At 46.2% G+C, this 10,542-nt stretch overlaps 1 long non-coding RNA gene across 1 annotated transcript in view; it reads right to left on the bottom strand.

The window, feature by feature from the left end:
* Nucleotides 1-1,187: 1,187 nt before the first annotated feature.
* Nucleotides 1,188-10,542, bottom strand: part of LOC135812633 (uncharacterized) — a 64,276-nt gene continuing 54,921 nt past the window's right edge. The window contains exon 3 of the long non-coding RNA XR_010552885.1: nt 1,188-1,271. This is a non-coding gene — a long non-coding RNA (uncharacterized LOC135812633). The remainder of the gene's footprint in view (nt 1,272-10,542) is intronic.

Below are 10,542 nucleotides of genomic sequence, written 5' to 3'. Positions count from 1 at the left end.
CTACTTTCGAGTGCATGTGTGACCGGGCCCTAAGTGCATTTGGGCTTGATCAAGGTCACTCGGAACAACTGCTGAACCGTGATCTACCACGCTACGAGACCTGGCATTCTTGTGCCACGAGGCACGTGATTTCATCTTTCCTCTTGCAGTAAAATCCAAAAACTACACGCAAAAATTTAGTCACTTTTGCATCAACTGTTGCACCGAAAAATGTTTGTGGCGCAAGGAGAAGCTTGTCGCTTGGAGTGACAAGTGATCACCGCTGCTTTTCCTTGTCAGAGTCAACAATACACTTTGTTCTGCAGCGTTGGGAGTGGTGTTGGAGTAGAAATTGCTGACTAGACGTCGCGGAGGGGCGAGCTTTCCTGCGCAGGTATGAGTTTGGACGTATTTCAGAATGGTCGAGTGGAAAAATTCAAAATTGTTTATTTCAAGAAAACCCCAAAAGGATGATGGGGGACATGTCCTCAGTGCTAGAAAAGGTGTTCTACTATCTGCCGGTGTATAGTGTTTGCTAATTGAGGACGTAACTCGCTGTTTTATCAGCGCTTGTAAATTGGCTATTTTCAAGACGATCATTTGTGGCGTCAAGGGATGATTGCCCTCGTCTTCTGGGATGCTGGCGTGGCTAAGTGAAGCTGCCCCAAGAACTCTTCTAAGGTGAGGTAATGTTGGCTTGATGGAGTTTTCTTCGTAGCTTGTTCTTGTACGCTGTGCCGTGGCTCGTTTGTAGACCCATAAATCGTGCCAATATTGGGCCAATATTGTGGGGCATGCCAATTTAATGGTTTCCTTCAAAAGATTTTGCGCGAGCTTTGGATTGTCGATCTACACCCCAAAGCAAACCTACCTGCAAAATTTGAGCGAAATCTGAGAGACCGACTTGCACATATGTTCTTGTTTTCTCAGACATGCCTCTTAAGTTAAACATGATGTGTAGTCTGCGTAGACGCAATAAAATAAAAGTGGCAGTGATACGGTTCATCGCCACCAGATTTAAATATGCTCTCCTAGCCATGATTCTTCCAAACATTCTCCAGCTAGATCAACACTGCAGTGGAGAAATTCTTAAAGATAAACCTCAACTACAGAATTCTTACCTGTGCAATTTGGTAGGTTAGACAGGGTCCCGTTCAGCATGCAAGTGACGTTCCGCCCATTTTCAGTTGAAGTGTAGTTATCATTGCAAGCCACATACGTAGAATTATTCACTTTCAATCTCGGAATATCATCGAAGAGGGAGTTTCCTTCTTGAGCTGGGCAATGGGTTGCTGAAGATGGGAATAGTCGAGAAGAAAAAGGTAAAAGCACACTCTGCTGACAGTGCAAAGGAGTTGTGCAAATAATACTCCAAGGACTCATGAGGCGTTCACCAAACCAGGCGGATACATCAATGTGGAGAAAAAAACGGACGTTACATCACCTAACAGTGGTACATAATTACTTACGCACACAACCCGGACTGGGAGACCTTGTCCAGATTTCATCTGTACTGATACATGGGCAATTTATGCCTGGTATGTTAGACACAGTGATCCTGGCACATCTGGTAACACTGGCATTATTGCAAATCATGGAGCAATCTAGAAGGCAGCATATAGAACCCAAACAATATTCCAATGAAAATGATTCATCTCGTGATGACAGCTGAACTTACATACTTTTTTTAGATTTTTTAATTTCCCTGTACTTGGCCTTACTCCCTGACCCATCCCCTCTCATGAACATTTAAAATAGCATCCATAAACCACACAATTACAAGATGAAACACCAATCTGCAACTGGTACTTCCTCCGTATACAAAAATTTCGTGACTTTTTTTTGAAAGCTGCGCACAGCTCTGAAATTGTTCCGTTTGAATCAGAATAACACTCGTGGCATTGTCTAACCTGTTTATAAGCTATATACAAAGAAAAAAGCAACTTAGACGAATGAGATTGAGTTTTTTCAGAGTCTTCGTCTCTCATGTCATGGTCACCTGACGACGCTGACTCCGAATCGCCACCAGTCGCTGCTTCCGCTCGCATTTCGTTCAGATTCTTGTCACCTGCAGTGATGATCCGACGCTGGACTTTGGCTACGTCCTCTTCATCTCTAGAGCTGTGTACGAATCGGTGTCAACTATATTCAGTTGTTCCAACCCGCAACCTCCATTATGCCGTGAAACGAGTCGTACAAGCGCATCCACACGCTTAGCATTTTCTCGCCAGGATAATCCTCCCAAGCATTCTACAATGGTATCGAGGAGGTCCCTGCGATTCCCCTTGGTGACAAAGGAGGCGCCTGACTGGAGAGAGGCGACGAAAGCCAGGCCATCGACATTCTGATCCTGAGTCTGCGCTGATTGCACGACGACTGAAATGTTTCATCTTGCCGTGCCAGCGAAACAAATCGATGTTCTCACACTGAGTAGATATGGGACCGCGCACCGCAAGTACGAGCCTGGCCAGTTCCAGGGCAGCGAGTGCCGCGTGACTCCGTGTTCCAGCCACGAGCTACACTTCGTCACTGTGTCAGTTTCGAGCAAGTAGGTGTTAGTTTTTTTTCATTTGACTCTTGAGTTTCTGTCGGCAACGTCCTTACACCCATGGCGTACGTGGAGAATCTGTTCTGGATCAACCAAACTAACCTCGACGTGGGTTGTCGATGACAGCCTTTGGCGCCGTTCGTTGAGCAGGTTCTTGGTCAAACACCGTTCAAAAAAAGTCACGAAGTTATTGTATACGGAGGAAGTAGTAGCTACAGCTTCATGTAAGAAAAAAGCTGGTAAAACTCATATCAAATTCCACAGAAGCCTCTTAGTGCTCATTGTGTTAATACTGTATGAGATAAACATTGCGATGTCTTTTATAATACTGTACTACCATATTGTTCATCTGACTAATGAGGGAAACCAAAATGAAAATATCAGTATGCTGCGAGCAGAAACTGGACGGAATATTCCTTCAGAATTGGGAGTTCCTTGGACTACTGGGATACAGACTTACCCTCACACAATGGTGGACTGGAAAATATCAGTATGCTGTGAGCAGAATTGGTAATTCCTTGGACTACTGGGATACAGACTTACTTTCACACAATGGTGGACTGGGTTGCCACCTGCCGTTGCCCTGGCATGTAGACTGGGTTACTTCCATACTATTGTCAGACAGAAAACCTGTTCTGCACTCGATGGATACTGGGGTACCTGGTGGTGTGTCGAATCTGGCAATAGGTTTGTAATTGACTTGGCTGTCAGTGAGATTTGGACATTGCGCTAGACACGAAGAGACATAATTCAGGGCGGTCACTCAGAATAGGTGAAAATCTCAACGATACAAGTCCTGCAATGTTTAAATACCATTAGAATGAGAGAATATCTAGTAAGCCCGGGCTCATTTTGTGCGCACGGCGAGAGAGGTGCTTGACCAACTTGCGTTCGGGCTTATAGCGAGCAAAGTTTTCTGCTGTGGGAAACATCCTGTAGATGCTATAGATAGTCCGTTTATTGCTGACTGCATTTATTTTCTGAGGTCGTCAGCCAGGGTGGACGTGCTGGCCTGTCGACGGAACGACCCTGTGAAGAGGGGCGATTAAAAGGAGAAGCTGGGGACTGATACTTAGCGAGAGCAGCAGAGAGTTCAGACGAGAATCTCTTGCATGCGACATCAATACTTGTGTTACCAAGAAGCTCCCTCCAATCCACGGAAGTAAGCTGCTGGCGTAAACAGTTCCACTGGCCATTTGTGATCGTAGAGAAATGATAGCGGGGCGGTAAACTGCCGGTCAAGTCATCTGGCGTGGACGGCGAGCGCTCATAGGCTGTACCTGATGCAGGAGAGTACGTTGGTGCTTGGTTATGTTGCAGGCTAGGCGCTTCCATACGAACCAACACGATGTCGTGGTCAGACTGACCCAGAAGAGCAATAATGTCTGAAATGGAAACGCAAGGCTGCTCCTGTTCCGGATGGAGTGTGGTGAGTAGGGAAGTTGACTGACTGGGAGAGGGAAAACATTCTTAGCAGGCATTGCAGCTGGTGTCCAGCAGTGTCCGTGATATTGCCGTGCCAGTCACTACACTTGGCATTCAAATCACCCATCATAAACATAGAGGAAGTGGTGTGTCTGGTCGTCTGAAGAACTGTTTTCAGACAGCCCACAAATTTGTCAATATCAGTGGAACACGCATTTGGTGGCCTGTAACCGCATCCAGTACTGAGAGACTCAGGAGGTGCAGATGATGAGGTCGATGCATGATCTGTTATTTCAACCCACGTGGCCTCAAATGTGGGGAGGTGTAGATCAGTGCGATGTTTAACTGTACCTGGAAAATCCGATCGGACTAGAAGAGCGACACCTCCAAATCCCCTGAATCTATCAGTGCTCTTCTTGACATGACAGTAATTCGTATAAAAAAGTTTTGATTTCGATCACGAGGGTCCAAAACATTTTGAAAGAAGGTAAAGCCCAGTATCTGCAGGCTGTTTTTAGATTTTTGTAGTACGACACTTCTGGTGGGAGAGGCGGTGTTGATTACATGCGTAAATTCCCAGACTAAATAGATACTTCGAAGTAGGTGCCCAACACTCTGACCAAGTTGCTCGCAATCTTTCAGCACTAGAGAATATGTTACCTACTTCAGTAAATTGTATGTACTACAACCGTCATGAGGAAATCATGTGTTTTGGACAGCATGAAGGTTTGTCAACTACACTCTACTGTGACAGTGATATCTCAAGTTTTCAGTCGCCTCATCACACTTGTTATGCACTCAAACCAAATAATTCTGAACAAGTACAAACCTTGGATAGTGACAGAGACAGTGGTAGGTATTGGCTTGGAAGCATTTACACATCTGTCAATTACACTTTGTAGACGTGCGGGAGTGGAACCATTTGCAACACAATCAAAGTTTGTAGTATACGATGTCGTACAGGTTACATTGAAGGTAACACCTGATGTATCACTTTCTGTAAACACGATCTGGGAATCATTCTGCACGAAGGTGAACGTTGAGTTCACCATATTGGCAGGCCCAGTTGTCTGTATCATCTGTGAGTCCGGAGATAATGTTGAGCTCCAAGATCCGGTGAGAGGGAAGTTTCCACTTGACATGCATGGTATGGTGTGAGTATCACCAGTGTAGGTCAATGTCAATGGTGTAGGGGATGGTCCTGACTGAACTTGTTGAGCTGTACAAAAGGGACACATGAAAACAGTATAATGAAATGTATGAAAAGACTGCCCAGGTCAGTACAGTCTATAATGCACCCAAGAAGACAAAATACACAACTGATCGTGCAGTGACGGGAAAAGCCGCTTCCTGTACGATAAAGGAATGTTTGCAGACGTAGCCTCAGCCAGTGGCGTATACAGATGGAGTGAGCTTGCAAGCCCTCACGCCTGAAAAAAGACTCTCTGAGACACAGACTTTGGAGGGCAGAAACCTCGAACAATAATTTGTCGAAGATATTATTACAAGTAAGTAGGAACAGAATTTTCATTGGAACTCAGAGTTTCACGCTTGCCCTGTCATCAGGAAACACGGTTCTGGTATGAAACGGGGAATACGGTCAAGGAATACAGTGGAACCACGCATATACATGCTCTCGTATCCGCACATACACACACGTACCCGTGCACGTACCCGTGCGCGCGCGTGCAATAAACAACAACACACAAACCTATACAATCACTCCAACACACGACCACACGTCATCAATCACCCAGACACGCACCGAATTCCACACTCTCACACACTTTCACACATACGCTCACATTAATCCTCTCTCACGCACACACACAAACAAACACAAACACCTCAACCTTGACCTTGACATATAGCTGCCATTAAACAGCTAAGCTTCACTCATGAGGAGGGAAACAAAGGGGTAGTAGCATCATGGCGTCGCGGCAGAACATCCGGCCTTATGTCGTTGCAGATCTTGCTGCCTGCGTTACCTCTCGCCGTACGCACAGGAGAACTTGAACTCAAGACCTTCCCATCGCTGTTGGTCGCTTGCCACGCTCGCAATTGCGTCGCTTAAATCCACCAGTAGATCGAAAGCTCTGGTCACATGACGAGCAGTGGAATTAGCAATGAGCAACTAGGCGAGGTGCAGATAGTCCGATGGCTGTTGGACCTGCGAGAGGGTACTTATGTATCTTCAGCCCACCAGCACTCCTGAACCACCTACCACAACTTTGACACGACTTTGCACCAGGCTGTTGGCTGACAGGAAGTTGACGGGCTGCACTGGACTTATGCCGCCTGTGCCCCGGCAGACTCACTTAGATGGCGGTCGCAAAGTTGGCTTAGACGGTGGTGGTAGAGGCACTACATCAACGACACTCAATCTCCACAAAGGTGGATCCTGGGTTGTTGCAAACCATTGTGTATTCAAGGAGCGTTGGTCGTGATGAACACGGTCCTTGATTCGAAGGCGTGGACCTAGGGCCGCACTATCCTTGCTAAACCATCCAAACAACAACTGCTTAGGTTGCCTGGTATCCTGCATACGTGCAATATGTCCAAGCCACTTCATGGGTCGCTTGCAGGTGCAGGTGGGTAACGTCTCTGGCTTTCCCCATCTTTACCTCAGCTCTGGATTGGTCAGCGAATCTGACTGTTGATCTTGCCGAGAACCACCCCAGATGATTGCGTTTGTTGTGTTTATTTAAAATCGCAAACCGAACGGACTGAACATGTCCAATGACAAGGAAACGAATGAGGTCCAAGTAGCCCAGCAATGGGAAAACTCGGCAAGGAGGCAAAATGAAAAGCAAGCAGGAGTGGTGAAAACCATCAATTCGGAAGTCGATACGTCGCAGGACTGGCCAAAACTCGGTGCCGTACAGTAGTACCGACACCACACATGCGCTGACAATCAGTCTCTTGGTGCACAATGACGGGTTTCCATCATCAAAGATGCAGCGAAGAGCACCGAACGCTCTTGATACACTGGCAATCCGGCGTGGTCAGCTGGCACGCTGGCATCCGGCGATATGAAGCTGCCTAGATACACAAACGACGAGATCCATTCCAACTGTTGACCAGCAATATACATCGGGAGATGATCGGCATCGACACTGCCAGTGCCACATACCAGGAACCCAGTAGAGACATGCTCTGCCAGCATGCATTTAGTTTCGCTGCTATGTGACTACTCCGTCATCGTAAATGTGAGCAGGCATCATGTGCATGTATGGATGAGTTTCACTGTCACTGTCACTGTCACTGTCACTGTGAATATGTTGTGTCTGAGTTACTCGGTCGGCGGGTAGAAGGTGTTCAGTGTAGGTGTAAGTTTGTGTGTACTTTGTCCTGTTGAGGCAAGGAACTGAATAAAAAACCTCTAAAACTGTTCATTGTTGACTACAGCATGGATAAATGGTACACAGCATGCTTTTAAAGTAATATTATACACTTTGCGTCTTATTGCAACCAAGAGTTCCGCAACTCGTCTGATACATTGCTTGCGTCATATGCAACTTCGTGCTCATGGATGAGGCGTTCTGTTGCTCGGGCGCCTCGTTTTAAATCACTGCTGTATTTCTCTTCACATTCAGAGCATCAGAAAGAAAGATGCCGGTTCATACTTACCAACAATGTTGAGTTGGTATGTCTGTGTTGAGTTGCTATCCGCTGTTCTGCAATGGTACAGTCCAGTGTAAGATGTGTCCAGTATCGGATGTGCTGTCCTGTTCACCGTTGCACCGTTGAAACTCCCTGAGAAGGCACCTGTCTCAGCCAACACTAGACTACCATCAGTCTTCTCTAGTCGAATGAATGATCCTGATCCACTGATCACAATACATACAGGTAAGTAACTGGTAACATCGGCTGTAGGTTGTCCATCACCAAATGTCACACGGAATGGTGATACTGATTGTCCTGTACCACTAGCAGCTAGAGTGACAACTTGACCTGCATGAACATTCACAACAGTACAGTGTTACAAAACTAGCTCATTACATCACTAACACTGGGACTACGTACACTCTACCGGGAAAACAATGCTTCATTTACCGCTATACAACCACTGGGGAAGGAAATGAAAGATACTTTACAAACAAAAGAGCACAGAGCTACACCTGACTGTCGAGACGGCGTATACGCCTTTCTAAAACCACTCTCTGAGCAGGAAATTTCAGAAACAGAGTGCTTTTTTATTCACCATGTGTATCAGTTTGCTCATGTCGCACCGCCGATGCACGCCAGGCGATATACTCATACACATACTTCAGTCCAGTTAATGCATAAGTCAGTGCTCGGCAAATGGCTATGTCACAGCGACTGTTTTCACCATCACAGCTCCACTGTAAGTGAATCTGCTCTGGACCTTTCACATCATCAACACCTCTTTGATTTTCTTTTAAGTTAAAGAGCATGTCAGAGAGCACCAAAGTATGTGTGCAAGTGGATCTCTACGATTTCGCGTAAAAATTGCAGGGATGTTCACTTTAGGGCGTATATCGATTGTGCAAATCCCTTGAAAAAGTTTCTGAAGGGAACCTTGAAACTTGAATACCCCTCAAAAATGGTCGAAATATCACCTTATTAATTTTATAGGTCTAAAAACGAGTCACGCCGCATCATATACCGACAAGCTAGGAACAAACTCCATCAAACCAACAGTGCCTCACCTGAGAAGAGATCCTGGAGCAGTACCGCTTAGCCACGCCAGGATCCCAGAAGACGTACGAGGGCCATCATCCCCTGACGCCACAACTGATCGTCTTGAAAATAGCCAATTTACAAACGCTGGCAGAACAGGCAGCTACGCACTCCATTGCCAAGAGCTATACACCGACAGATAGTAGAACAACTCTTCTAGCGCTTAGGACATGTCCCCAATCTTTTTTTGGGTTTACTTGAAATAAACTTTTTGCAATTTTCTCCACTCTACGATGCTGATATATGGCCAATTTCATACCTGTGCAAGAAATCTCGCCCCTCCGCGCCGTCTCCTCAGCAATTTCTACTCGAACACTACTCCCAACGCTGGAGAACACACTATATTGTTGACTCTGAAGAGGAAAAGCAGCGGTGATCACTTGTTACTCCCAACGACAAGCTTCTCCTTGCGCCACCAACAATTCTTTTGTGCGACTGTTGATGCAAAAGGGACTTAAGAGAGCATGTCTGAGAAAACCAGAACATATGTGCAAGTCGATCTCTCAGATTTCGCTCAAATTTTGCAGGTAGGTTTGCTTTGGGGTGTAGATCGACATTCCAAAGCCCGCGCAAAATCTTTTGAAGGGAACCATGAAATTGGCATGCCCCTCAATATTGGCCCAATATTGGCACGATTTATGGGTCTACAAACGAGCCACGGCACAGCGTACAAGAACAAGCTACGAACAAAACTCCATCAAGCCATCATTACCTCACCTTAGAAGAGTTCTTGGGGCAGCACCACTTAGCCACGCCAGCATCCCAGAAGACGAGGGAAATCATCCCTTGACGCCACAAATGATCGTCTTGAAAATAGCCAAGTTACAAGCGCTGATAAAACAGCGAGCTACGTCCTCAATTAGCAAACACTATACACCGGCAGATAGTAGAACACCTCTTCTAGCACTGAGGACATGTCCCCCATCATCCTTTTGGGGTTTTCTTGAAATAAACAATTTTGAATTTTTCCACTCGACCATTCTGAAATACGTCCAAACTCATACCTGCGCAGGAAAGCTCGCCCCTCCGCGACGTCTAGTCAGCAATTTCTACTCCAACACCACTCCCAACGCTGCAGAACAAAGTGTATTGTTGACTCTGACAAGGAAAAGCAGCGGTGATCACTTGTCACTCCAAACGACAAGCTTCTCCTTGCGCCACCAACATTATTCGTTGCAACAGTTGATGCAAAAGTGACTGAATTTTTGCGTGTAGTTTTTGGATTTTACTGCAAGAGGAATGAAGAAATCACGTGGATCGTGACGTAGAATAATGCTTTCTGGTACACGACACAATGCACACGATCACGATCGTTCCTGAGGCGCTATTCGAAACGGACCATGAGGGAGGAGGTAAGATGCATTATATTTCTTGCATGCTCTGCTCAGAACATGCAGAAACTATCGTTATAACGCTAGCAGTATTGCATTGGCAAGAATTCTTGGAGATATTTCCTCTTGCAGTAAGAACTGGGATGCATTTTTTCACACTAACCTCGCTCATCCCGAACATGGTTCAACAGGAACTACGGCTGGTTTACATGCTGATGATCCACGTAGATCTGCAACAGCAAGGAATGAGCGTGGTCCATGCCATCATTGGCATCAAGGTCGCTTGGAGTTGACCAGCGCGCGGCCAACACTGGTTCCATGAAGTATGTGGCGCGCCCACAGGGCAGATTTCTTACGTCATGAACAACGTGATTTGACCCTACTCGCCATAGTCTCTGTGCTGCATGTTGAGGGAAAGTCCCAGCTGGAAGGCCTACAACACGACATGCGTGCTCTTGAGCTGGACATCAAGATGCACTTGATCCGATCTAGATCAACGGGTGATCCATGTAGTGCAGGAGCGCTTGATCTAGGTGACTCGGAACAACTGCTGAA

This window comes from Sycon ciliatum, chromosome 3 (genome assembly GCF_964019385.1).
Source record: "Sycon ciliatum chromosome 3, ocSycCili1.1, whole genome shotgun sequence".
NCBI classification, from domain to species: Eukaryota; Metazoa; Porifera; class Calcarea; order Leucosolenida; family Sycettidae; genus Sycon; species Sycon ciliatum.
The sequence above is the reverse complement of the archived record's forward strand: the minus strand, read 5'-3'. Positions and strand labels throughout refer to the sequence as shown.